The sequence below is a fragment of the Orycteropus afer genome, unplaced genomic scaffold (genome assembly GCF_000298275.1).
Source record: "Orycteropus afer afer isolate SDZICR_OR568_19922 unplaced genomic scaffold, OryAfe1.0 scaffold00013, whole genome shotgun sequence".
NCBI classification, from domain to species: domain Eukaryota; kingdom Metazoa; phylum Chordata; class Mammalia; order Tubulidentata; family Orycteropodidae; genus Orycteropus; species Orycteropus afer.
This window is the reverse complement of record NW_006921600.1, coordinates 19,698,021-19,725,966: the sequence shown is the minus strand read 5'-3', so window position 1 is coordinate 19,725,966 and position 27,946 is coordinate 19,698,021. Positions and strand designations below refer to the sequence as shown.

The 27,946-nt window shown below is 47.3% G+C and overlaps 1 protein-coding gene across 1 annotated transcript in view; it reads left to right on the top strand.

Moving 5' to 3' along the window:
* Nucleotides 1-27,946, top strand: part of CD46 (CD46 molecule) — a 127,998-nt gene that overhangs the window by 47,449 nt on the left and 52,603 nt on the right. The window lies entirely within an intron of this gene.

The following is a 27,946-nucleotide window of genomic DNA, read 5'->3' as shown; positions in this document are numbered from 1 at the left end:
GAGGCAGTATCACTACGGAAGTAGGATTGCCCAACCTTCCTTCCGAGGAGTGGCTGGTGGGTTTGAACCGCAAGCCGTCTGGTTAGCAGGCAAGTGTCTTAGCCACTATGCTACCAGAGCTCCCTACTGATGCTTAGAGGAAGCTAATTTATAGTGCTCAGCAGAATTGTTGGTGTTCCGCAGAAGAACTAGATGGCGCCCACCTATCTTTACTGAATGTCTTGATCTAAGATTCTCGGAAACCCAAGGAGGGTCACTATGAGTCGGGTCCGACTTGACGGCACGTAACTATAACAAGATTCTATAGAAGAGTCCTAACCAAAAAGTGGGGCAACAGAACACAATTTCAAATTTTCAATGGGATCCAGATCTGGAGCCATTGAGGGTAAATACCCAGAACTACTGCCCTGAGACTTTCAACCTTAAATTGCAAACCAAAACTTTCCCCAGAAGTCTGCTTTGAACCAAACAACAGCCTAGCTTAATTAGTAAGGTATGTCTGCCTTGAGCATTGAGCTCTTTCAAAGATGGACAACAGCATTTGAAGAGGTTAGATGAGAAGCTTACAGGGCAGTGGTTTATGTTAATGGAAGTGCCCAAGTTGGGAAAGGATATTGAGAACGTTTATATAACTTGAAGGAATGTAAACAATGTTGCTGCATTGTACATGTAGGACTTGCTGAAATGATGTATAACTGTCACCAAAAAAAATAAATTCTCGGTCATCTGATTACCAACCTGAGTCTCAAAAGGCTCCTAGAAAAAATACTTCTTAAATTGTATTTGAGGAAGGATTCAGTGGTAGAGAACTCCTTGGGTAGGATCCCACAGACCCATGCCTCTCCCATTTCAGTGCATGCAAACCACATGACGGCCTACTCAAAATGCAGATTATGATTCAGGAGGTTTGAGATGGGACCTGAGATTCTGCATTTCTAATGAATTCCCAGTTGTTGCAAATTGTAATAGGCAAAGACATGCAACGCCTAATTCCTGCAACCTGCAAATGTTACTTTATACTGTGAAAAAGAGTTTGCAGGTGTGATTCAGGCTTTTGAGATGGAAAAATAATTCTGGGTTATCCTGGTGGGACCTTAAATGTAACTATACCTACTGCCATCGAATCAATTCTGACTCATAGCAACTATATAGGACAGAGTAGGCCTTTAAGGGTTTCCAAACCTGTAAATCTCTACGGAAGCCAATCTTTCTCCTGTGGAACGGGTAGTGGGTTTGAACCGCCAACCTTCAGATTAGCACCTGAATATGTGAACCACTACTCTAGCAGAGCTCCTTTGATGTACCTCTAAGTGTCCTTGTAAGAGGGAGGCAGAGAGAGACCTGACTATAGCAGAAGGCGATGTGACCACTGATGCAAAATGCCTACCCTTCTTGCTTTGAAGATGGAGAAAGATGCCGTAAGGCAAATGCAACTCTAGAAGCTGGAAAACACAAGGAAACAGGATACTCCCTTGTCACTGAAGGAGGAAGAGTGGCCTTGCCAATACTTTGCACCCCAGTGAAACTGATTTCAGAGTTCTGACTCCCCAAAGTGTAAGCCAAAGGTGTTTGTGGTATTTTGTTAAAGCAGCCATAGGGCACTGGATTTATGCTCATGTGGTAGAATATTTTGGAAAGCGGTAGCAACAATGGTGGCACAACACGAAAAACGTCATCAATGTCCCTGAGCTGTAAATGTGGAAGTTGTTAAGCTGGTGCATGTCTTAGTGTGTATGTTTTCCCCATAATAAAACTGAAAACTAAATAAATAAAAAGCAGCAGTAGGAAACTAATATACCAATACCAGGGGTTCTTCAGATGATACTTAATAAAGCCTTTAAAAACCAGACCATAGGACAGTGGATCTCAACCCTGGCTGCACATTAGAATCAACTAGGGAAACTTTAAAAAAAAAAAAAAAAAAAGTGCTGTTCAGGTCCCATTCCTAGGCCAGTTAAATCCAAATCTACAGGGTTGGGACCCAGGAATCACCATTTTAAAAGTCCCTGGGGTGAATCTGATACGAAGTCAAGGTGAAGCACTATCAAACCAGAAAAAGAAAAAAAACAATTTCTCATGTCCAAGGAAAACTCTTAAATTTTCCAAAAGTAAAACACATTATTCTGCTAGGGATCTCTTAAAACTTACCAAACTCCTCATAGTGGGTCAGGTCAACATCTCCCAGGAATGACCAGGTTTTAGACTTATCATTTTTGTTTCACCTAATCTGGTTAAAGACCTGACTAGTCTCATTAAGTACTCATCAGCATTTACTTCTATAGATGGGAATTCTTTGCCAGTAAACTTGCATGAGGCTCCAGTGTGCCCTCAGTCTAGCATTCTCCCTGTACTTTTAAATTGACATCTAAACAATCTGGTACAACTGAGGTCAGTGGGCTCCATGCCTGACGAAGCCTTTTTCTAAGCTAGGTTGATAACACGCCCTTATTGTATCGAGAAGAAACAGAATCTGCTAATTGGTTTATTATAAACAATCACTTTGGAATAGTAGTTTTGAACAGAGGCCTGATGGCACAATGTTTAAGCACTCAGCTGCGAACTGAAAGGTCACAGTTCAATCCCAACAGCCAACTGCTCTGTGGGAAAAAAGACCTGGTGATCTGCTCCCACAAAGATGACGGCCTAAGAAACGCTATGAGGCAGTTCTACTCGCTGAGTCAGAATCGAATGGACAGCATCACACACACACGAGAAGCAAAATGTGTGCCCAGTAACTGAGGTGGCCTTTCAAATAGGATTGTTTTATTCATCTGCATGTGTTTTGCTTCTCCTGACCTAGCAATGTGGGACTGCTCAAAATTAAGCCAACAGGAGCTCCATAAACTTCTTTTATGGAAAAGTTTTCTCATTGTTTTCATGCTTTGGTGCTAAATTCAATCTAGCGGTTAACTCATTGAGCACTAGCATCAGGGCCCTCTGAGCAATGTCTTATTTGTTATTTGCAACACCTAGGTTGGAACTAAGGAGCTCTGGTGGCACAGTGGTTAAAACATTTGGCTGCTAAACAAAAGGTCAGTGGTTTGAAGCTACCAGCCGCTCTGTGGGACAATGAGGCGGCAGTCTGCTTCTGTAAAGATCTATATCCTTGGGAACATAGGGAAGTTCTATACCCTAAAGGGTCACTATGAGTCAGAATCAACCTGATGGTAGAGGGTTTGGCTGGAGCTAGAGGAGTCCTGGCAGCACAGTGGTTACGTGCTCGGCTGCTAACTGAAAGTTTGGCGGTTCAAACCCATCAGCCACTAGGATCAGAGAAAGATGTCATAGTCTGATTCCATAAAGATTACAGCCTTAGACAGCCTATGTATGGAGCAGTTCTACTCTGTCCTATAGGGTCACTATGTGGCAATCAACTCAACAGCAACAGGTTTGGTTTTGGTTTAGTTGGAGCTTGGTACATGGTTAAAAAACAAACAAACCCAAAAAAAAAAGAAAAAAAAAAAAACTTACTGCCATCAAGTTGATTCCAATTCATGGTGACACCGTGTGTTACAGAACAGACCATTCCACAGAATACACTGCTCCCTAGGATTCTCTTGGCTGTAATCTTTACGGAAGCAGATTGCCTGGCCTCTTCTGTGGTGTAGCTGAGTGGGTTTGAACTACCAACCTTTAGGTTAGCAGATGAGCACAAACCAGTTGTGTCACCCAGAGACCTTGAGGCATGGTTGTTGTTATGTGCCGTCAAGTCGGACCCGACCCATAGCGACCCCTCCTTGGGTTTCCGAGACAGTATCACCACAGAAGTAGATTGCCCGCTCTTCCTTCCAAGGAGTGGCTGGTGGGTTTGAACCGCCAGCCTTCTAGTTAGCAGTCAAAGAAATGCCTTAGACACTATGCTACCAGAGCATGGTAGGTAAGTCAAAAGCTGTTTTAATTTGTAGTTAAGTAATACAATACACACAAAGCTATCATACCTGTACCTACTACTTCAACCTACATGAGTGGGGAAAGTGAACACAATTTAGGATCTTAACCATTCTCACCACTGCATCCTATGGATTAAAATATACATTCAATTGACAGCCTGAAATAATTCAACTGGCAGCTGCAGTGTGTGTGTGGGGTGTGTATTATGTTCACTGGAAGTTATCCCAACAAATATTGCATTTCCCCCTCCCCATCCCTGACACCAACACACTGGGCCAGGTAGCCATCTGGGAAAAGACGGCAGTGGGATGCAGACTTGGAAAAGCCTTCCCAGGTAGGAGAACTGCCACCACTTATGAGAACCAAGGAAGCCCTGGTGGCACAGTGGTTAAGCATTCCACTGTTAACACAAAGTCCAGTGGTTTGAATCTAGCAGTCACTCCACGGAAGAAATCGTGTCAGTCTGCTCCCACAAAGATCACAGCCTTGGAGACCCTACAGGGCAGTTCTACTGTCCTGTAAGGTTGCTATGAGTCAGAATCGACTCAACAGCAACGTGTTAGAACCATAGGCATGAGTAACTGTCCTCCAGGTAGTTCACAGTCTACCAGGCACCACCTGTGGGAAAAGGCCAACCAGAGGGCCACAGCCCTCGTTCCTCAAGTTTCTCCCAGTGTGATCCCCTATCAAGTCAATTCTGGCTTATCCATGAGTACTTTTACAAAACCAACTTGCCCTATCTTCAAGCGTGGATATAAACTAACAGCCCAGAGAATTCCTACATTTTTTACAAAGCAACTGAAACCATCAGTGCTGCTCTGCTTTAAGATCCATGTGACGGTACATTCAGTTAAGCAGATTCTCACAGAAGCACTGACTTACTGGTAAAGGTGCCAAGTTTGCAGCTTGTTTGGAGCCAAGATCAGTTTTCCCACTTAGTAAGGAGCATCCCTTGGCCTAGATTCTGCTCTGCACCTTTTCTCCTCCCTAATCTTTTCTCTCATTTTATTCTTTGGCTCACAGAATACCATTCCTGCCTTAATGGGCTTCAGTGTTTAATGTGTATCTTCTGTAAGCCACTTCTCATTCTTTATGAAGTAGGTAGGTTCTATAGCAAATTAATTTAACAGGACCCACTTACCATCATAAAATTATGAATGGAAAATAATAGATGAAAAACACAGACATGATGAATTGAATATAGTAAAATATTTATTAAGCTCAGGATGCAGGAATAGACTCTTTTTAACAGAAAGATAATTCAACAGCAACCAATTTATAGAATTTACAGCACTCCTACATTCCAGGAAAATGCAACTGAAGATGTAAGATAAATGATAGTCATTTGTTTTTAAAATTCCATTCAATTACCTCTTACCTCTGCAGTAAAGTATCAAAGGCAGTTAAAGAAGTTAGTAGGAAGAACGTGATCTTCCTTTCCCTTTCTGTAGCCATCCATCTTTCAGGAAACCCCAGGCTACTGTCGATCAGACTTGGCGTGAGGCTTCCAGGCTGCTGCTTTTCCCCCTACATCATAACCGATTTCAAATGGTGCTAGACAAAAACAGACTCTGAACACCAGGAGAAATCGGTCAGCCTGTGTAAGAGATGGGTCTTGTGCTGTTTCTGGGGTCTCCGCCTTGACAGTGCAGGTGGCAAGTCTAAGTTCAGCTTGCCTCTGACCGCAGGACAAAACTCTGGCCATCCTCTGGGAGAAGGCAGACCTTAAATGTGGCTGAGGTAGTCCTCCAGGTAAACAGTCCTTCCCCCTTTCCTATTATCATCAAATACCCCATACAGTCAGTGGGCAAACACACTGACCCCGCTCAAAGGCCCTACCAGCACGTTAGTGATCCTGGTCGACAGAAAAGAGTATCACGACTTTTGCTCCTGCTCAAACCACCGAGTTTCTTTTAAACAACCCCCATGCCCATTGTTAACCCTCCCAAAACCCAACATACTCGAGTTTGTTTTGCTTTGTAAGTTCCCCCCTCAACTTGTTGACCCAGCTCAGGTGGCAAGAGGAGAGGAGCCAGTCCCGTGAGCAGTCGCTCCTTTGTCATCCGCCCTTTGCCGTGCTGCAATTCTTACTCCTAAAACACTGATTTCAAATGGTGCTAGATACAAAGATGGAAAAATCTAAGCCACCATGTGAAACCAGCTTCCAGAAGAAGAGGATCTCACTGACGAAAGAAGGGAGATGAAATAGGAAGACCCAGCCGCTGGCCCGAGGAGAGGCATCTTCTTGCTGTTCTACTTGTGACATAACACAGTGCACTGATCCATTAGAGGCACAGGGGAGATTTCCAGTGATGCTCAAAGTGACGTGAAAGTCACGCTAACAGTTCAAACAGACCATAGCAATACAACAGGTGTTAATTCTAGGTTCTGCTTCGTTTCAGAACTAGTCACAACAGATCATCATACGTATGATGAAATAAAGCAGCCAAAGCTATTACTGAAACACATTAATATTTACCTTAGTAACACCCAGCATTTGTGTAGTATTTCATAGGATGCGAAGCATTTTCAGATACACTATCTGCTTTCATCAGGAAACCATCACCCTACCTGCCTAGCAGGCTCTAACCACTACTTAAAGGTATATGTCCCCTGGTTAGGCAACTCTTCGATGTATGTGCCTGAGCCAGAAGACCAACGGCTCTCCTTCCTACCTCGTATGTGTCAGACCTCATTAACTGGCAATCTGGTCTTATTTATCCAGTGAGCCTTAAAAACTGACTGGTTTCCATAAGCACTGTACTAAGCAGGCAATCCTCAAACATAGTTTTGCTTTGTTATCAGTATTTGCCTGAAAAACAAGATTTGCAAACTATGTTTCCCTTTCCCCTCCCTTAAATGCACCATCTTTTTTGGATTTAAGAAAATAGGTCTGTAACTCCTCTGACACCATAACCCAGAGAAAGAAGAGACATAGGAGAGTCTGTTATCATTTAGATTCCCTTCCAATTCATTAGGCCTCTCAATATAGGCCTATCTTTTTGATGACTTCCGAACATAACAGTGTGTGCTGCTGTACTGGAAAGGGAAGGAAATACAATTTGAACACCAAAAGCTGTGCTACTTAATTCTGACAAGAGTCCCACAAAGTAGGTATTATTCCCATTTTTGCAGAAGATGACAATGATCCTTAATAAGGTTAAGTAACTTGTCCACAGTCACATGGCTAATGAATGGTGTGAATCCCAGGTTTAACTCCTAAAGTCTGTGTTCCTTCCCCTCTGCCCAAGGCTGCCTGCTTTACAGCTTAACTACCATCTCATTCTGTTCCTGGACTTAACGATGAGTCAGGTTAAGGAGCAGAATTCCTAGGCTGCATTTCTGCATAGACGTGGGGTAATGTTGACTGTCCACCATGTTCTACTCGGGTGGAGATGGGCACACGGTTTTGCTCTGCAAGGAGCTGGAGGAGCCCCGTTTTCTGGCACCCTGGCTTTCTCACCAGATGAATGTGATGGTGGAGAAGACGATGGGGATCAACCTGCCCCACAATGCCTGTCATGGGCTCCTGACTGATTCTGATACCAGCACTAGGCTCTGCAGCTGTGGGACTTTCCAAAGCCTTGGTCATGGATGAGAAAGCTGAGGGCCAGGTTTGTGTGGCAGGGGCTCTGAGGGATGCACCTGCTGTCACAGCTTGGTCTTGTTAGCCAGGTAACAATGAGGGCTGTAAGGCCAGGAATGAGTGTTTAGCGTCAACTGTTACCTCAGGATCTATAATCCCGTAAGAGATTCAGATGGAATCTAAATCTTAAGCACTCTGGTGGCACAGTGATTAAGCCCTCAGCAGTTGTAACCCACCAGCCGCTCCATGGCATAAAAACATGACTATCTGTTTCTGTAATGATTTACCCCTTGGAAGTCCCGTGGGGCAGTTCTACTCAGTCCCACAGAGTCGTTGTCAGTCGGAATTCTATGAATGATGGTGGGTTTGGCTTTGTTTGGATGAGCTCTACGTTAGGTCATTCTTAGCTATTCTGCTTTTCACGTCAGCCAAATTTTTCATTAGCAACTTCCAACTGCCAGTAACCACAAAACCCCTTCCTCTGGGTCTTCACACAAGTGTCTGTCATGCTCCTTCTACCACAAGGCTTCTGCATATGCTGGTCCCTCTTTCTGGAATATTCTCTAGTCTACCATAGCTACCATCCTTCAACTCTACACCTTCACCACTGCTCCCAGGTACCTCCCTGTCATCCCCCAAATCTCAGCTCAACAGTCCATTCCTCAGGGTGGCCACCTGGCTCATACTTATGTCTACCCTCCCACAGAAATGAGTTCTTTTCCTTCAGAACACTTACTTCATTTGGTCATCACTGTGACTAACAATGTCTCTCCTGCTACCTAGTGAATGCTGTCCCAGAGTCATGCAGAGTGGCTGCACAGAGCAAGGGGGTAACTGTCACTGAGGGAACTAATGAATATGAATCAGTGTTTGGACTCCCCAACTCTTGAATTCTAAAATACTCTTAGTTCTCTGGAAGAAGAGGTAAGAAATCATTAACAATGCATTACTCTAAACATTCTACAATAAGAAGAGGTGGGAAAAAAAGTATCTTAGTACCAAAACCTTTTGTACTTTCAATCCCAATGGATAAAAGGGTGTGCCCAGGTCTCAGTCCTCCCTCACAGTACCAACTTTCCCTCTCAAAGTCAGCTGAGCAATGACTCTTACCTGAAAGAAGGTGGCTTTTCTACCTTGTTGGGTACAATGGGTGGTTCTACATGGGCTAGAAGGGGCTTGCTCTCCCTGGCATTGAGTCTGAGAGTCAACTAGATCTGTAAGAAGGCAGAGTCCTTTGGTCCCAGACTGCTGAGGACTCTGCCATGGAAAGGTGACAGGGTTCTCTCCCCTTAGCCTAATGCTGGCCAATGGGAAAGAGCTGAGCTGGGCTACCTGGGAAGGAAATCCCCCTACCCAGTTGGTGGAGCCTTGGGAGGGACCACCACATGAGATGGTGGTTCTGGGGAGCCATGTTGCAGCCACGTTGCACCCAGTCCATTTCTGTGCCCACATTCTGTTTGGAGTTTTTCTGCCCTCTCATGCCCTGGACATTCCTCTGTCTGGGCAGAGACCTGAAGGTAGAGGAAAGGTCACCACACAGTGAATGAGAACACTGTAGCTTGTATTCCTGTTCGGCCCAGAGTCTGAGAGCAGGGGCCTGCCGCTTCCCCTGTCTGGGCCTCCATGCCTTCTTCTGTAAAGAGAGGAAGCTGCTTAGGCTACTTGCTGAACATTCAAATGCTCAGAGGGCTCAGCAGACAACTTGAAAGAGAGAAGAATCTACAGCATATAGCACAAATACAGTGACCTGAAGAGGTTGGATTTTGTCTAAAGACATGTAAAATCAGATACTTAAAGCCACCAAACCAAGGCTTCAAACTGGTTCATTCCGGTTTGACGCCCTTCTGAGGATTTGCCTTTCCACCTCAGATATACAGAATCAGAATCTACATTTTCTGTAGAAACGTAAGAGGTGACTCTTAAGTTTACATAAGATCTTGTTATACATAAGAATGAACTGGTTTCGAAGCACTGAACAAAACACACCAGTGGATTAAAATAATGATTCATAGGCTGTTGGCTAAAAACAGTCCAGAGATGCAAAGACAGCGCTGCTTCATTCTATAAACCATGCTATGTCTTTTAAAGTCTTAAAATCCTATGCCCAGCATGATAGACATGGGGAAAAAAAAAAAAAGGAGGGAAATGGAAAGAAGAGGAACCCTTGTTTATGAAATCCATCAGCAATTCCACTGAACAGACTGATATCCGCCCCCAGGAACCTAATCCTGCTTGCTGAGTTCTGTGCTAGCGCAGTGTGTTTAAATCCAGAACGCTGAGAAGGTTCCTGCCAAGGCAGCAGCTCTCCCTCCTGACCCAGGCTGGGTGCTGAGTCACAGCTACTTACGTGACTGATGCAAGTTCCAGCCAGTGGGGGAGGGGCCGGAAGCAGAGCCTGGCCATCCATCTTCTGGCCACTGGGAATGCTGGTTGCAGGGTCTCTGGCAACAAGGAAGAGCTGATCTCAGTGAGAGGGGTTGGGGAAGGCCCTCTGCTAAAAAGGGAATGTCCTGCCCTCAAGTCCACTGTATATGTGAACTGAAAGGCCAGCCCAATTTCCTGTCACCCTCTGCTCTAACTCAGGCCAAGTGTCCTGGACATTTTGTCTTGAGCTGTCAGGGTAGAGCCTGTTGCCAACTGCCTGTAGTTAATAAATAATAAATCAGAGGAAAGGGTGATAAAATAAAGGGTATGTGTTGGGGAGGGCGGGCTATGGGGGTGTTTATGGAATTGGCCCAAAGGGCCCAGAAACTTTCACCTGGTTCTCCCTCTCTGATAGCTTGGCCCTCGAAAGGCAGGTTCTGCATCCAAGAACCCCCACACTTTCCAGGCCTTGAATCTCAAAGTGGGACTAACATGCTCCAACCCCATTGAGCCCCTTCAAATGCCTGTCCAGGTAACACAGCAGGAAGTCAAAGCCTTCCAAGTTCAAGTTCATATGGGCCCAGCAACACGAGAACTTCTGGTTTCTCTCAGATCTGAGCATGGATAGAGGCTCATGTTCCGAGGCAGTTGCTTCTTAAAAGTAACATGCCTTGCTAAATAACATGGAAGGGAAATGGAAAGGAGAAGAACTCTTATTTATGAAATCCATAAGCAACTCCACTGTCCCTTTCTAACACTATCAGCAAAAATCTGGGTCTCCAATACCCTCAGTTAGTATAGGGAGGTCCTGGGTCAGGATGGCTAACTGGATGAGAAGACTACCCCTACAGCTACCCTGCCCCTGAGGTGAGGAGGACAAAGAGAAGGCGAGATGGTATGAAGACTGTTGTTGTTATGTGCCATCAAGTTGGACCTGACTCATAACGACCCCTCCTTGGGTTTCCAAGGCAGTATCACTACAGAAGTAGATTGCCCAACCTTCCTTCTGAGGAGTGGCTGGTGTATTTGAACCGCCAGCCTTCTGGTTAGCAGTCAAGTGCCTTAGGCACTATGCTACCAGAGCTCCTGGATATGAAGACTAGAGCTCAGTATTTCCAAGTTCCTCTGGTACAAAAGCTTAGCTCTGGCAAGAGGATGAATGGTTTTCCAGACAGTGCATGAGAGGAAACTGAGCATGTATTTGATCTATTACACAAACACAATGCCTGCCACCTACTTCACCAGTCCCATCCAACATGAGTCCAAAGGAAAACCACCAATGCTACTCCCTAACCTTCCACCAGACTTAGTGAAGATGGACTCAGAAGTGAAACTTTAGTCTCATGAAATCTAACTCTGGAGACTGGAGGAGAGAAGTCCCAGGACCTGGCTTCCTCACCGCCTGTAGGCAAAGCTGCCTAGAAGTAGCCAGCAACAGTCTCCTACCAGGCAGTCTGGGCCCCTGTGCCAAATGCCACAGGACCACATGCCTGCTTTCTGGAAGAATCACGTTCCTGATCCCAGGAACCCCTGCAGAGGCATGCCCCAACTGCTGCAGTATAGCCTCCAACCCGCAGCAGGGCAAACAGAACATCTCAAAGAAGAGCATCTCACCAAGACAGGCATCCCCCCGGAGCACAGCCTCCAGCGTGCACCAGGAAACCCAGGGCATACTGACTACCTTCTGTGGAATAGTTCTAGCCAGTACCTGGGCACACACCTGGCAAAGCACATGGACAGGGGAATACCTCGTGACTTGGTTCCACTTCCCTAGTTGCGGGAAGGAAGGTTGGGCCAGTCACAGTAGGTCCAGAGTCCAAAACCAACTCAAGGGAGCACACTTTCTCTCCTGCTTCCCCCTTAGCTGGCCCAGCTGGAAGGTGCACCCACATTGCTATTCCAGCCTCATTCTGTTATCAAGACCTCTGTCCGCCAGTCTCAAGACCAGAAAAGTGAGTAGCAGGAAGAGAAGGGAGGAGGAAGGAGGGAAAAAGAAAAGAGAGAGGGCGAGGGAAGGTGGTTTAGAGAGGGAGGTAGGAGGTGAAGGAGGAAGTTTTACAGTCTAGTGCATTCCCATCAGATCAGAGAGAGGAGAACACACGTACAACTTCCCTTTTTCAAGCACTTCTCTGACCCCCCTTTTGTTTCAGTTCCTTCCTCTCTGGACTGAGGATGGTGCCGACGGTGGGCTGGGTGGGGTGGGAGCAGGCACCCAGGTACCCGGCCAACTGGGCTCTCGCCCGGCTCCATCGCAGGCCTGGCACACTCCCTCGGGCTGTTACCCAGCATGCCATTCTCCTCGTCAGGGAGGCCTCGCCCTCTTGTTTTCAAAGTTTTATAACAGTATTGTTTGTTGTCCAGCAGATTAAATTCTTTGGAGGCTGGAGGGGGGGGGGAGGGAAGGCAGTGAGGGCTGACGGAAAGAGAGGAGGAAAAAGAGAAGGATGAAAAAATACAAATAGCTTCCATTAGGGCCAAAAGATTAAATGAGTTCTTTTCTGAACACAGAGTTCACCTGTGTTGGAGAGAGGCCAGTGGCAGGAATCCATGTTCTCTTCCTCTCTGTCCCCTTCCCTCTCTGCTTACCTCCTCAACTAATAGGATGGCATGTGGTTTCAGACTTTCAAGGCTACCACTCAGAGTCCAAACTGGAAAAAAAAAAAAAAAAGCAACAGTTAATAGGATTTGGGGAACACACACCTGAGCAAACTCCACCCCAAAGAGGCATGACACTGGGCCAATCTGTCCCAGTAATGACACCCTTGATTTTTATCTCCTGGGGGTTGAACTGACTCAGCCCCAAACTCTGGGGGGAGGGGAGGACTGTGGGTAGCAGCACCAAAGCCTCATCTCAGAGGTGGCTCAACTCTGGAGTGAGTTTATGGTTTGTTTACACTTGAAATAAAAGTGAACATTCAATGACTTAGGACAAACTGTGCCCCAAGGAAATAATGCAAATGTATGGAAAAATATTCACTTGTACCTGAGGAAGGAAGAGGAGGAGCAAATGCAAAAAGAGACAAAAAGTGAATATAAAATAAGCATGATCTTACAGAAAGGACCTATTTAAAGCTTCCTGGCCAGGCAGGCCTTTTGATGCTAAGTCTGCAGGCAATAACAACACAAAAAGATACCTGATTTTCCATCTTTAATACAATTCTCATTTAGCCATTAACTGATTTATTTCAGACTCTGGTTTACCTCTCAACAATATGCCCATGTGAACACATACATGTGCCTTTGGCATATACCATGTCTCCCAGAACTGAGGCCCTGCCCTGAGCTGGTCCCACTCTCTCATCTCCTGCCTCCTCCACAACTGCTCCCCACAACACATCCCCAGTGCCCATCAAAGGTCCTTAGGGCTGGGGGAAATGGGCTAGGGAGAGGGCAGGGTGGGAGGTGGTAAAATGAGAGGATCAAACAAGCCCAGGGTTCTTTCATGGAAGGGATGAGAAGCAACATGTCTTTCTCCTTTTTTATTTGCAAATAATCTGCTTCTATAGCATCAGTGGTAACAAAATCAGAGCTCCAGATCCAATGCTCACATGGCCCCACGGAGGTGAGGCCTGCTGTAAACACGTGGAGATGTGCAGCTTGCTCTAGATCCTAGTATCCAAATGTCACATTCCCCGGATGGCCTCAAAATCCCAGACTGGGCCTAGAAGGACCCTGTCAAGGACATTCAGTCTCTCCCCTCCCCCCAGATAAAGAGGCTTCATTTTTTCTTGCCACAGTTCTCTCTGAAGCCTTGCCTAAATCTCCCTCCCTACTCCAACTTCAGTGCATTACCTTCCTTCCTCAGGGCTAACAGAAAGACCTGGGTCTGAGATGACAAATCCTCACACGTGAAGTTACCCAAGGCTCCACTCACCAAAATAATTACTCTGCCACGGAACATGCTGCCTTTGGCCCGCCCATCACAGAACTCCCCGACATGCCAAGGCTGCATTCAGGAAATACAAACTGACAATCCATAGACGCGTACATGCTGCCCCTTGTCTACTTTCAATCACCTTCCAGGAACCCTTCAAACAGGGCCTAAGTCATCAGCCTAAATGTGTTTTAAATTAAACTTTTCCCTTCACACAAATTCCGAGTCTATTCAAATAAAGAACACTCAAGGGGCTAAACAGCCAAGAAAACACAAAGCTCAGTTCTCAGTACCCCTACAAAGTAGGGGGTTATACGCTCAATATTACAGAAAGGAACGCCGGTGGTGCAGTGGTTAAAGCATTGGACTGCTAACCAAAAGCCCGGCAGTTCGAACCCACCAGCTACTCCACAGGAGATAGATAAGGCAGTCAGCTTCCACAAAGATTGGTAGCCTTTGAAATCCTATTGGGCAGTCCTACTCTGTCCTATATGGTGACTATGAGTTGGAATCAACTTGATAGCAGGTTTTTTGTTTTTTGGTAAGCCTCAGAAGTCTTACCCACCTTCCTTTCCAAACATTCAGAGCTGAAGCCAGTGTGTGTCTAGTATCTTATTTTACGTTGTACATTAGCCAGTTCTTCTAGTAGGCACTGTACATTAACCAGCAAACAGGAACATATGCACTCTGGGTAGAGCTCAGCGCATCCCTTACAAATCTACTGGAACATCTCAAAGATCCCCCAATGAGGCCTCATCTCTAAGTGATCAGCAGAAACCTGCCTGTGTGCACGCACATTAAGTGCCATGCGACGTGTCAGAATGGTCTGAACCATCGCATTTTCAAACAAGATTACTTCTTAAACCTCATGTCATCTGTATTCCAGAAGCTTCTAAACACAGAAAACTTCTCCAGGAACACATGGTGGTGAGTGGCTGGTTTCCTAGCCAAAAAGTTCAAGGCAATTCTCATTAAGAGTCTCAAGAAGGCTAAAGTGTGACAAAACATGAAAACCCAGACATTCTGTATTTTCCTTCTACCTTCACTGTATAGAAGAGGGACCAAAGGCCCACAGAGATCAAGTAAACTGTCCAAGACACTATCCTGCTCCTGCCAGGGGTGGAACGCTACTAGAGCCCAGGGAAAGGACAGCTGAGCCAGGGTGGGAAACCCAAATGAAGCAGGTACCAGCAGTTAGTTAGGTCACGGCCAGACTCCATCTGGCTTAGTTTCATCAACTATGGGGGATAATACCACCTCCCCTGTCAGGCTGTGTGAGGACCAATGTGAAAAGAACTGTAAAACATCACATGGGAAAGTGTGATACAACTGTTACTAATCAATTCCTCTGCAACCTGAGAAACAGCTCAAATCATTGTTCACTATTCCATACTGGGGTGGGGGGCAGAGGGAGGTTATTTTTAATCCCAGACAAATATTCAGCAAAGTGGCAAGCAGACAGTATCTGGAGAAATGTAGCTATTTTTAAAATTCTGCATTCTGTTTAGCAGAATGTATACAATGTGTCCCTCAGCCCCAGGGGCTCCTACCTGCACAGTCCTGGGGAGGAGGTAGACCTCTGAGCCAGAGGCTGCCATGGGGAAACCAGGCCAGAGTCTTCGCCACTTCCAGTCCAGCCTGGCCTTGCCTGGTTACAGCACTGCTACCTGTGGGTCTGGAACCCTGTGCTTTCCTTTATGTATTTATTTCTCCTATCTTTTTAAGACTGACTCCAGGCTAAAAAGCCAAAAGGGAACTAGTAGCTTTAATTATTTGTTTCTATTTTTTTCTTTTCTTTTTTTTAAAACCAGTTGCAGTCGAGTGGATTCTGACTCATGGTGACCCGACGTGTGTCAGAGAAGAACTGTGCTCTACAGGGTTTTCAGTGGCTGACTTTTTGGAAGTAGATCACCAGGCCTTTCTTCCAAGATGTCTCTGAGCGGACTCAAACCACCAACCTTCAGGTTAGCAGAGGAGTGTGTTAGCCATTTGTACCACCCAAAGACTTCTCTATTTTTAGTACAAGGAGGCTACATAGAAAGAAAAACTTCCTGATAGCAAGGGGACCGTCCCAACTTCAGTGTCTCACTTTTACTCCAGGGTTTAGGGCCAGGAAGGATCGGACATTTTACCTAGAGAACGGTTTCTCCAGCCACCCCATGCAGCACAGCAAGCACTTCCAGCAGCAACCAAGACATCCCATCTCCAGACAGACGTCAGGTGGGAGCCTGAACCCATGTCTTATCTCTGGCGCTTCACCAACCAGCTGTCTACCACCTGTACCCAATCTCTAGCTCCATCCCTCCTCCTTCCGGGAGTCTTTCAAGTATTATGTGCTTCTCCTCACTTACCCTAATTCATGCCAACAGTGTCCCTTCACAAAAGCGGATTCTGGTTACTCTGGGGCAGGTCTTCAAGATCTCTACTCTTGTTGTAACTCATATCTAGTCTTCCTAGTCCTGAGTTTCTGGCTAAGAAATACCCCACTCAACATATCCAGACAGCCCCAATACTACAGGAAGTGGCAGGAACTTCAGAAAAGATTCTGGTTCAACCCTCTCATTGTGTGGATAATGAACTTGAAGCCCAAACAGGGAAAGTGAGTGAATTAATTTTTACCAACAGAGTCAAGAGCAGAATCCAGGTCTGCTGACTCACCTATACTAAGCAATCTAAAACTCATGTCCCACCTCCTCTCTGAACCCCCCACACCCTATTAGGACAGACACACACCTCACGTGGCCTGCAACTCTAGCAAGCCCCTTGTGCAACATCAGACTCCTGGCAGCAGATGGCAGTCTCTGCGGTACTGGGAGGCTGTGCGCCAATGATGGGGCCAAAGAGAGAAGGATCACGTGGCCTGACTCTCCATTGGCCAGTCTGCCTCTTCCACCAAGTAAACAAGTCCTGAGCTCTGGAGCTGTACACACTGAAAACACTCCCCCTCCCCCATCTCCAGTACCACTGGCCTGCCTTGACCTCTCAAGACACAAAGCATAACCAAGCATTTGACACAAGGTGACTTGGGCCTGTTCCTTCTCTATCACAACGATCAGCTCTTAGAACCACGCATTCTGGCAGGACAGGCTGAGCTAAAGCCCAGTGACTAGGCAAAGACTTAACCCAGATGTTCCCCTGCACCGCATGGACAAGTGAGGAGCACGGAGACCACGCTGAGCAACAGAGCCAGCTGGCACATGTGACGGTGGGAGATAGAAGGCCAAGAGCACCCATGGCCAATGGAAAAACCTCTAATCTGTAACCAAAGGCTTAACATCTAGTCCTACCTTGATCCCTGACTCACATGTACCTTTGGATAAGTTCCTACAAGCTACGGGGCCCTTGGATTTTGCTAGTTCTTAAGAGGAGAGAAGGGGTCAATATCCCTATCACTCCTTATTCTTTGGAGAAAGCCTCAATTAATATGGCTTCCCCAGGTGGCTACAGTCCTTTGGTGTCTTTAATATCCCTCTCTAACTATCATCTGGACCACCTTCTTATGTATGGGTGGCTCTGTTCTTCATTCCCACACATTCTCCAACTATGTCTTCTTTATGCATTTTCTTAATAAGCTTTATTTTTTTAAAGCAGTTTTGAGTTTACAGAAAAACTGTACAGAAAGTACAGAAAGTTCCCATACACCTCCTTAAACACATTATACTTTACATATTTTTAAATTATTATTCATTTCTTAATGATGTCTTACCATACCACAATGTATGACCCACGAGATCAAAAACACTGTTTTGCTGAGTTCTGTGTCCCCAGCACCTAGCACAGTTCCTGGCATATAGTAGAGGCTCAATACATATTTGTAGAAGTAAAAGTATTTGCCTTGCTCAGTCCTGCCTGTCCACAGATATCAAAGGCTATCTGCCTCCGCCCTGCCTTCCTGAAAAGGAATGTGGCATAGCCTTCCCAAGGGACTAGAAAGTTCCCCTGGGTATTTGGCCCTTTACTCTGGTTCACGTCAGTTCTACTTGCCTATCCTCTAAGGGCCTCAGCGCCTAAAAATGTCTGACTTCAACCCAAGAGGGTGTGGGCACACCAGAAAAAGTATATGCCTGGATTCAAATCTCAACAAGCCCACCTACCAAACATATGACCTTGGTTAAATCACTTAATAATCACTGTTTCTTTAACCATGTCTTGTTGTCATCGTATGTTCTCGTGTCAATTCATGGTAACCCTATAGGACAGAGTAGAACTGCCCATTAGGAATTCCTAGGCCGCAAGGAGCTCTGGTAGCATAGTGCCTAAGGCACTTGACTGCTAACCAGAAGGCTGGTGGTTCAAATTCACTAGCCACTCCTCGGAAAGAAGGTTGGGCAATCCTACTTCCATAGTGATACTGCCTCGGAAACCCAAGGAGGGGTCGCTATGAGTCAGGGCCGACTTGACGGCAAATAACAACAACAACAAACCTTTATGGGAACAGATCGCCAGGTCTTTTCTCCTATGTGGCAGCTTCAAAGAGGTTGAATCACTGACTGTTTAGTTAGCAGCCAAGTGCTTAACCACGGCACCATCAGGCCTCCTTTAACCATAAAAGGAACACAGTACCTACTTCTCATGGTAGTTCTTAGGGTGATAAGCAAAGGAGGGAGAAACAGTGGCATGCCTGACATAGTGGGCCTTACTAAAAGTCAGTTTCCCTTTCCTGAGATGGCATGCTGAGACCAGGATGCCCATCTCATAGCTTCATGTCTCATTAAAGACCCTGATCTTGGCACCATGATGCTTGTAGTCCAGGCATTAAGACAGCAGTAATTCAGAGGGGACACATGTACACACAAAGCCATCCCGGTCCACAGCAGGCAGCACAGCTGGGCACCGGGCCCATCCCCCACACCCTCCTGGCCTTGCTCCTGTGATCAGATGGAGCACACCAATTCCCATGCACCTCTCTGCATTCCGGCACCCCACTCCTCTTCTGCCCAGGCTGGACACTGTCCTATACATGTTAATCCAGGGCCTTAGGGCCCTGAAGGTATTCTCTGGCTTTATCAGCCCACAAATAGCTCATGTGGAAGGAGCTAGCAAAAACCCAACCCAATCTGTGCTTCCTTCACAGTCACTCCAAGTCCTAGAAAAGCAAAGCAAATGAGGGCCTCCCACAGACTGCTGGTTAGTAGAAGGGGAAATATCTCTTACATATCTCAGAGGGAGGCAAAACCCCAAAGTGACTAGCACGAGGTACAGATCCTCTTGAAAGCTGCAGCTGCAGCCTCAGGGCCACTTATGCCAGGGGAAAGAGCCAAGATATGCATTAAACAATTCACAGTCCTGACCAGCCGAGGATTCAATGGACAAGAGAAGGTGCTGACCAATCGGGTCCCCTGGCAGGGCCCCTCCCCACAGCTCCCTGGCCAAGCCACAATACCACTGCTCCGCCCCACCCACTCCATTAACCTCTGCTGGATCTTGGATGGAAAGGCCCAATGCTACTGCTGGCTCCCAGACCTCAGGGATTAAAAGGTCAAGGAAAAAGTGCCAGATAAACTTGGCCCCCTTCTCAGGGATACCAACTGTTCTATAGCCTGACTTGCAATACGTAATGCCCTATGTCAATAGAAGTCAGGCTACTGGGCAGAGAGAAAAGAAGACAAAAATGGAAAAATCACCAGGGAAATACCAACACCAATTCTGAAAACACGAGGAGTCACAAAGACAACTGTGTCCCAAGGAGCAGAACCAACTTCCTCTCCACTGCCCACCCTGGTATCCCAACCTACCCAAGGGCAGGGCTGTGTCTATGGGAAGGGCAGTCACCAGAATTAGGCCCAGGGACACGCTGTACATATGAAGGCCAAGGCTCAAGTGTAGCCAGTAGCTACGTCTGGCTGAAGCTTTACTGCCAGCCCTGGCCAGACTCTAGCTGACACATCTTGAGGGACTTGGCTTGCTGCTCTTCACCTCCCAGCTGCTCCAAAGCTGATCTCTCCTCTTTATTCATGGTCCAGGTCCAACACCCCCAGTCATCCCTAACTATGTTACTGTAGCAAAGGCTGAGACTTGACAAATTCCTTGATGGAAGAGACTCCAACCAGGCTCTTCCAAACAGCCCTGGACTCCTCACTCAGTGAGCATCTCAGCACTGCTCATAGTCAACTCGGAGATTCAACCCGGATGGGAAGAGAAGATGAAACACTGTGAGGCCAAATCGCCAGTCATCCCTGGGTGGAGGTACGGAAGAGGAAACAACACCCACATTCACTAGACAGTGGCAGCTACTGTGTGGTAGGAGGTGGGATCACAGAGTTGCCGCCTGATATTAGCCAAAAGCATCCTAAGATTACTTAGCATCATTCCTTTATCTTTAGGCCCCATATAACCCTACTGTCGCCTAATCCCAACTGGCCTCACTGGCCAAGAACATTGCCATAATCTACAGAAAGGAGAGATACTTCCTGATGATGTGGCAAGTGCCTACAGTCTGCTCTCTGAATTCTCTCTTTCATGCAACAGCCTCCCCAGTTCTGCAAGTCGTCGTCACTTTTAACTACCGTTGCTACTATTGTGGCCAGTATCAAGCAAAGCAGAGAAAAAAAGCATTTCTACCTCAACTGGCTAGAAATGCTTTGCAATGGCTTACAGGGGTGGGATATTTTTCTTTCTTTTTTTTAAGGGGAAGGCAATGAGGGTCTAGAGGAAGAAAGTGATTCATTCAAAAGAAATCCCAAAAGTCAGAGAAAGAGCCTGAAAGACCACTACACAACCCACAGTCTAAATTCTAGACCATAGCCTCCAGACTAGTTGCCAGCAAGGCTAAAGGTGTCTCAAGTGAGACCGAACATCTGCTGAGACCACACTGGGAAGAGGATACCTAGGCTCCAGGCAGGCTCCCAAGGCCCTGAGGAGTTAAAGACAGAGAATCTAGATGTTAGGGGCCCAGCAGAGTTTCAGTTACTGCAGGAGACCCGGCTCCTCTGCCAATTGCCACACCCAGGAACGCTCCCAGATAGCTCCCTAGCAGGCTGGTCACTTCAGCTGGCCACCCTTCCCCCAGCCCATTGCTGGTTACTAACCCCATTCACAGAAAAGCCAGGAGTGGGAGAATGGAAAGAAGAGAGCAATTGTATGTACAATTCTGAATGGAGAAGTTTGAGGAATCCCTACTGAATAAGGGAAATCATCTCCATGAGCAGGGATGTGGGATGGAGGAAGGCCAGCAGGGACCAGACCATACTTGACTTACCTGGGAGATGGGGAAGGAGTTAAACCCTATTTTCCTTGATGCATCTGGTTTCCAGTCTGGTGATGATTCACTGGTAAGACTGGGATCATGTCACATCAATCAGCACTTCGGTCACAGACCATACAAATTGGTGGCTAAACAGCACCTGTGAGAGGGAAGAGGAAGATATCCAACCCACTCTGCCCTATAAATACTACTCAGCATAACACACTCATTCACTACCCAGCTACCTCCTGAGACCCCCCTCTGCCTGACCAAAACCAAATGGGAGTGAAGGCAGAGAGCAGCCACAGCTCCTGGATGCCCATAGTGGAGTTTGCCCTCATATATCCCAAAGAAAATCCAAAAAAAGAGGAGGAAGAGGGAGAGGAAGGCAGGGCATGCAATGGGTCAAAAGAAGGAAGAGAGAGGTCAAAAGACATCCTTGGGCAAAGCAAGACAAACAGGAAACTAAAAAGAGAAACTGGAGGCTGACCTCTTACGTGGGGCACAACTGTGCCTTCAGCCACATCATGTGGCCTAGCCTCTCTTCCAACCCCAGCATCCATCAGAGAACCCTCAGTCCTTCCTGGCCCACATCCCACAGCAGCACCCTCATCCAGCATGGTCTCTGAATCTACTAGCATCTGAAACAGGGGGAAGGAAATAAGGTTTAGCAGCTTAGAACCCCCCCCACACACACACCTTTTTAGAATAAAAGGCCCTGTGGAGATGGCTCACACTCTCTGTGTTCCGGTTCTCTGACAGAAGTGCTCCTCTCCTGCAGGGGAGGGCAGACACGTCCGATAAGAATTGCTTAGCACAAGGCTATATATAGTCTAGGTTCCTTCCAGCCTAGAGATGTGGAGCTAGAACTTGGCATAGAACCACGCTAGGTGCTGGCAAGGACTGTCCTCCTGCAGCCAGCCAACTGAGAGCCTCACCCCCAGGCTGGAGGCAGTAAGGGCAACCAGGGTTCCTCCAATCAGCCCATTAGCCTTTTCCACTGAGGGACATGGGCTGAAGGGGTTCATTTTAAGGGAAAATTGACTTCTCCTGAAAGTGAGGGGGCTGTGTGGGGGTTAAACACTGACTTCTACCCTCACTGCAGCTTTCCAGTTGCACCAGAAAATCAATCTAGTCCTCTCTTCGGGAGGACCAAGGGCGGGGGTGTACAGGAGAAGAATGGCAAAGGCACAGCAGCTGGCTGGTTCAATAAACATCTATCCACTTCTGATGTTTGAAGAAATAAAAGAATGTAAAAGAATGCAGATGGATACTTACCACAGAGAACCAGGGCTGCCAGGCATCTCCTTTTTTTCGTTCCCAGTAAATGCAAACTGGCTATTCTATCCGACCGGATGATGGCTGTCTCCTATATATGGCACCGTCCTCAGCTGGGGCTGAGTCTCAAACAGGATGTCACTTACTTGTGAAGCTAACTAAACTCTCCCAAGAGCTCTAGGGGAAGAAGAGAAAGAAAGACAGGGGCTCAGCTCATGGAGCCAAGCAATTAATTAATCATACAGATTCCAATCAAGGCTCCCTCTGGGGTTAATGTGGTCCCTGTGACCATGGCCCTCAGCTGATGTTCATCATCCAACGAAAGAAGCAAGACAATGTTGGACAAACTCATGGGGCCCATGTTCTGGAGAAAGGCCAGCACCAATGGGTACAGGGTCTAATCAAGGAGGCTTTTCCATCACCTCTCCCAGAACACAAACCTGAGAGAAGAAAGCTCTCCCAAGGATGGAATCTAGGCTCTCATCTCATGCACAGCTCTAGAAAAGAAATACGAGGCACAAGAGGATCCAACGCCCACACATATACAATTTTTTTTTAGGTCAAGTTGCTCTCCACGCATGCTCAGGAAGACATGGCGAGAAGGGCTGTAGCTGCACATGCACTCTGAGTGGGGTGTAGGCCCCCATCGCTTGCTCTCCTTTACCCTCTACTGTGACCTCGGCCAGCTCTGCCTGCTCTCTCTAGCTCCCAAGGCCCAGGAGCCACACCTATCTGAGATCCCAAATGAGTCACTGGGAGGTCCATGGGGAGAGGAGGAGGTGTTCAGCGACAAATGTCACTGCTAGCATCATCTATGGGAAAGAATGAGGCTGAAAAATGGCACATGAGGAAAGCAGGGAGGGTGGAATCCCCTCAGTCCCCACACACAGGTCATCTATGTCCCTGTCCCCCAACAGTGACTGAGGCAGGTAAATAGGAAAGGAAGCCGGATGCTGGGGCTAATGGCTTGGCCCTGATTCAGAGGCAGTGGAGGCCTATCTTCCCTCTTGCTCCCAAGGAGTCACAGTGGGGCGGGGCGGGGTGGGGTGGGGGGGAAGGGGAATCACGCGCCTATAGCGCAATGCTGCAGATTCAAGAAAAGTCTAGAACCCTGAGTCGCCATGATGATGCCTTCCCCCTTCAAAAAACATAGAGACCTCAAGGATCTCTTCGCATAAGAAGGAAGTGAAGAAGATGAAGAGGAGATAAGCTCTGCTTTGGGACAAATAAGAGAAGGGAAGGCTGAAGCCAGCTGCCCAAGGGTTGACCTTTAGCTGTCTGCGACTAAGGCCGATAATGTGAAGCCACCATCTGTGAAGCCCAGCAGGAACCCCTAAGACATCACATGCCTGCCATACGTACTCGTTCCTGGGGTCCGGGATTATCAAGCGTCCATTCACTAAGGCCTGCTCAGTCCACCCCCCAACCCAAAAAAGGGTATCGTCTTCTATCTACAACAATGACCACCAAGACCCTTACAGACAGAGCCATGGTAGAAAACCCCAAAAGCTTTTCTGACCTGAGAAAGGTGTCTCATCTGGGGCCAGTGAGAGAAGCTCTAGCCATGATCCCAATTACCAAGCCTATTTAAGAACATGAACAAGAGCTGTATTTTTGTCTTAGATTCTATGATTTCAGGGTCAACAGAGCCCTGCTGAGTTACGTGGGATCGTCCCACCCTGATGCCCAGCTGTGGCCTTCTTCTCTGTCGCCCTTCCCTTCAAATGACCCCAGGCCAATGACCAGCTCCAAGCCCCAACAAGCTGTTTATGCTGCTTTCATGTTGACAGAACATCCTGGCCACTCAGCTGAGAGCTCCATCTCCCGGTTCATGATACACTGAGTCATCTTCCAAAGAGGAAAAAAACAACAAAGCAGCCATCACCAGGGTCCCCATTGCCATCAACTGACGACTCACTGGCTGTCGTCATTCTCTTCTCTGCAGCCCCTGAACTGATGATGAGGGGCTTCAGGGTGCCCTGCTCCCCTCCCATGGGACTCAATATCGTCAGAAACCAGGCAGCTACTGCTGAGATTCAGAAAGAAGGAATGCTAACCTGGCATCAACAGGCTCCCAGTAAGGCTTACTGGTTAACCCTCAGTCTGCCACCACCACTGTCCTCACCTCTCTCTTCTCACAGCATTTCCCTGATGCAGAAGTTAAAGGGGCATTTGCTCCAGATGGAGAGAATGCACTACTTCACAAGGTGTTCACTACCCAGGTTACCACCTCCCCTATCATGCTTATGACCCCACTGAAGGCACACACGCTCCCTTCTCCCCTGCTTCTTCTTTGTTGTTGTTATTAGGTGCTGTCAAGTCGATTTTTGACTCAGAGGGACTCCGTGTTACAGGGTAGAACTGCCTCATAGGATCTCCTAAGCTGCAATCTTTATGGAAAAGGAACCCTCATGGTGCAGTGGATAAACGCTTACAGGCTAACCAAAAGGTGGGTGATTCTAACCCACTAGCTGCTCTGTGGGAGAAAGATGTGGCAATCTGCTTCCATAAAGATTTACAGGCTTGGGAAGACTGTGGGGCAGTTCTGTTCAGTCCTATAGGGTTGCTATGTGTCAGAATCGACTTGGTGGTGATGGGTTTAATCTTTATAGGACCAGATCAAGCCAATCTCCAGGTCTTTCTCTCACAGAGTGATAAGGTAAGTCTGAACTGCCAACTTTTTGGTTAGTAGCCAAGTTCTTACCCATTGTGCCACCAGGGCTTCTTGCTATGTTCTTTTTGCATGTCCCCAGTTAACAACCAGACAGGTGGAGGAGAATGGCATCAGTATCTGTTGAGAGAACCTATCTGCCTGGCAATATATTAGGCACTCTGTGTAATAGGCAGTCACAGTTCCATCTCACTGAAGGAGGACACTAAGACTTCGAGAAATTAAATGACTTCTCTAAAATCACCCAGCTGAGAAAGGGCAGGGTGAAGATGCAAACCTAGGTCGTTGTAACACCAATGTCTACACTCACCACCCTCTATTGTGCTGTCTCCACATGTCAGTGTTCTAGGGCTTATTCTGCCCTGAAGATGCTACAGTCTACCCAACCCTTACCTCCTCTTCAAGGAGGAATGCAATCATGATACGTGAAGTTTTTTAATCCATCAATTTCAGCTACAAAAAAGCTAACATCTTGAGTGGGCTTGGCCACAAAGGAAGCAGAGAAAGTTAATGAGGCAACAGTGAGGGTGTTCAGATGACACGGAACAAGTGAGTGACCTAGACCACAGGAGCACAAGAAGATCAGCCACCCAAACTTCCACTCAGCATTTAGGGATTTACAAAATTCCTCAAGTAGACACATTTTGAAGATCTACTTCATCAGTGGCATTTTAAGAAACTGAGAATTCAGAGAGGGAAAATGAAGGGCTTTGAGAAATCAGGGCTCTAATCACAACCAGACACTTATCAGCCATGGGACATTCCTCACAGGGTCACTGTAAGGAACAAATGAAATAACCACTATAAAAGAGCCTAAGGTGATACCTGGCAGAGCAGACAGAAGGTACCAAAAGTGTATTTCTTGCTTTCTTCCCTACCCTCTTGGTATGCACAATCTAACGGTGGCATAAGACTTATATACAAAGAACATAATACAACAAAAGTACCATGCAAAAGGGATAAAGTGTATGGGAGTTTGGCTGAAGGGTCAGGGTGATTACGAGAATTTCTTCTTGCTGGAAAAAAAGGTGGGACTGCCACAGGTGGAGATGTAGTAAAGATGAGGTGTAAAACACAGCTTGAGAGAGAGAGAAAGAGAGCAAGAAAAAGTAAGTCACCTGGTTTTGTTGGAATACCTGGTCCATTTAGGGAAAGGGAGGGAATAAAACTACAAGAAAGCTAGGGCCAGTCACGGATGGCCTTGAACATCGTGCTCCAGAGATGGGAATTTATTCTGTAAACTATGAGAAACCATTTTAAATTTCTGAACAAGACATACAAGATGGCCGCAGCACGCAAAAGGGACTGAAGAGAAGGACTGGCAGCAGGGAGCCTCACTAGAGGACTATAGCTGAAACCCAGGACTGATAGTGGGAATGGAAAAGAAATAGGGAAGGAGAACTGTAAAGAGTGGGGCCATCCACGCAAATCCTCAAAGCTGCCCTGGACCCACTCCCTATCCCCACAGGGAGATGCGTGCCAGGGAGACAGAGCCTATTTGGAGAACACACACCACAGGTCTGACGCATCTGAGAAGAGCTGCTTCGTCTCTGCCTCCACTCATCCCCCAAATACTCAGCTTTCCCCTCAACTCCTATAAGCTCACACTGATGAGGGGCATGGGACATCCAGGCTTTCAGTGAGCAATGCCCAAGCTCTGGCAAAGCCAAGGGCCCAGGTAGTAGAAGCTTTACCCAGAAGCCTTCGACATGAACCCCCCACTCAGGGCTATGTCCAAGGATGGGACTGGGCAGTTCTGCCCGAGGCCTCCTCCACTGCGGCAGCCACCACTGTGCCCGCCTCTGCTGCGCTTTTGCCCCCCCTTCCCCTCCTCCGTCACAGCCCCCGCCCCCCGCCCACTCTGCGGAACTGGCACAGCAGGACCAGAAAAACCAACGCCACCATGTCGGAGGCCAGGAGAAATGCCTCCAAGATGGCAGCCAGTAAGAGAAGTCCAAAAATATTACAAACTCAGCCAGGGAAAGGGTAGCCAATGGCAAGGGGAGGGAACTGCCAACTACCTCAAGGCTCCACACCTTTCCTTACTCTCACAATGATCACATCTTTTGCTTTAGAAATTTCCTCTCAAAAATCAGAAAGAGTAAGGGGAAAAGAAGGGCACTATCCCATCCCCGAGAGGCTCTGGGGAGACATAGGTGGCATACGGCATTCAGAAGGTCATTCTGCGTTTCATACCCCAAAATGGGGGACAGTAACCCAGTTCTGCCCTTAAACCCCAGCTCCTGTCAGTAACTGAACAAGAGCTAGCCCTCCAAGGGAGCAAACCAGTTCTTTGCTCTCCAGTCAGGCCCTTCCCAGCACCATACGCCCTGAGTAGTGAGAAGGCTGGGTTGCAAGGAAGGCCGAGAAGGCACCCGTTATGTAATAAGAAGGGCGGTGCTTGTCCTAGGCCACAGACCCAGGGCGCACTGCGCTCCCAGATGCGCAGTCACGGGTGGGGGCACTGGGCATGGCCCAGGGTTCTGGAAACCCACTCCTCACAAATGTGAGACCTGCAACAAGGACAGGTTGAGGAGTGGGGGACCCTGGTTTTTCCAGGCCTCCCTCCCCCAACTGGAGACAAACAGCCTGCTGTCCTAGTTTCATTCTCTCTCTCCTCTTTCCCCAGACTGACAAACCTTTCAAGCTGGGACCGCCAAACCTCTTGTCACTCATTGACTTTTCTGGAAATCCCACCAAATACACAGTTTTTGAGTCATTCCCTAGGGTTGGTCCCAGTCCTCACCTTTCCAAGCACCAGGGAGCAGCAGCTTCCAAAAGTCAGGTCCTTTCCGTACTGGGCTTGACTCACGACTGGCTCCTGAGGGCCTCTGGACAGCCCCGGATGTCAATGCAAATCTCTGGTCCCCAGGGGGTAGCCCAGAGTCAGCAGGAAGCCCAGGGTGGTGGCAATATCAGTACCAGCAGTTCTGTTCTACCTTACCCATGCATTTCCAGGGAGCCAAGAATTATTTTGCCGCAACAATGAGGTGTGGCTGATTGGAAAATTCCCTTTTCTGACACTCAACCAAAGGACAAAAATATATCTTCCAGTTTGGTCAACCCTCTGCACAACTATCTCCCCAAACCACTCAGCAC